This window comes from Pan troglodytes, chromosome 4 (assembly GCF_028858775.2).
Source record: "Pan troglodytes isolate AG18354 chromosome 4, NHGRI_mPanTro3-v2.0_pri, whole genome shotgun sequence".
NCBI classification, from domain to species: Eukaryota; Metazoa; Chordata; class Mammalia; order Primates; family Hominidae; genus Pan; species Pan troglodytes.
The window spans coordinates 5308546-5310120 of NC_072402.2; positions in this window are offsets into that span (position 1 = coordinate 5308546).

Below are 1575 nucleotides of genomic sequence, written 5' to 3' on the forward strand. Positions count from 1 at the left end.
CTCTGTGCCAAAACCTTGCCAAAGGGAGGAAAAATAGTGTCTAGCTTCACCCCTGCCATGCCACCCAGAGATTCTCCTCCTGGCAATTGTCAGTGCCCTGTGTTCCTGTCAATGAACCAAGAGCTGACAGGTGGTGGCTCTGCTAAGTCACTAATCATTGGACATCTAACATTTCAGACATCATAAATCCCACCAACCGAGAGGCAAAAGACCACATATTCTACTGCCTGGTCCCTAAGCCTTCCAGTCCATTTGAACAGGTACTGTGTTGGCTTGAAAAGCTATAGGAAAATCCCACAGACTGGGTGACTTAGACAACTGAAATTATTTCTCAGTTCTGGAGGCTGGAAGTCCATGCCAGCAGATCTAGTGTCTGGTGAGAAGGCCTTCTCCCTGGTTTGGAGATGGCCAACATTTCACTGAATCCTCACGTGACCTTTCCTCAGTTCATGCTTTAAGAGAGACAGAGAGAGATCTCTTCTTATAAGGGCACTAATCCCATCATGAGGGCCCCACCCTCATGACCTCATCTATATCCACTCACCTCCCAGAGGCCCCACCTCCAAATACCATCACTAGGGGCTAGGGCTTCAACATAGGAATTTTAGAGGGAAACAAACCTTCAGCCAGTAACAGGTACTGTAATCCTTTTATATTAATGTGACTTCTGAAGTTCACTTTTTTTTTTTTTTTAGAATCGCAGACTGTGTCAAAATGGTGCAGAGTAGTTTTAAAAGACTCCTACATAAAATAAAATAAATAAAAAATAAGACAGACCCAGCTTAAAAAGGTACCATGATTCCCAAATGTCCTCAGGACAGCTGGAAATTCCTTGGGGATAGAAGGTGCCCTCACACTCCAGTCCCCCACGCCACAATGAGAGCAGAGGCTTGCCCAGGGCCTTGCCAGCGCGGTGCTTGCTGTGGCCTCAGCTATCCTCACTCATAGTTCATAGTTCTAATACTTTGGGCGGGAGCAGCCACAGCATCACTTTGGCACAGCCTTTTCCCGACCCCCGTGGTGACGTTTTGCAGGATCTCTCCCCAGGCTCTCCCTGGCATTTCCACACACCCCGCCCTGAATAATTTTCTTCGAACCTCATCGCTACACAAGATGATTTGGAGGTCTGCCTTGAAATCCCAATGTTTTTTCTATAGACTGAAATAAGTTCCTTAATTCTGCTTGACTTGAGTTTCTTCTCATATCGTACATGAGCTCATGCTGTTAAGAAACGTAATCGTGGCGGCGCTGGGACTGAGGACAGAAGCAACTGCGTAATGTGCAGTCCCGCACAGCAGAGGCGTTCCCCGCGCCAGCATCCTGCACAAGAGCCAGCAAAGAGAGGCGCGCGTGGAATTAAAATCCGGGGCAGCCCCCGGCTTCTCACTGAGCACCCACCACCAACAATGCTCAGAAGTGGAAAGTGGACCAAATAAGAGGCAACCCTTCCTGCTGCCGCTTCCGCAGTCAGAAGGTGAAGACAGAGAGCAAACCTCCAGGAGAGGGCTCTGCTCCACTTTCTCCGGGACATGGACGGGGCAGGTGACTGTTTCACGCTGTCATGGGACACATCAA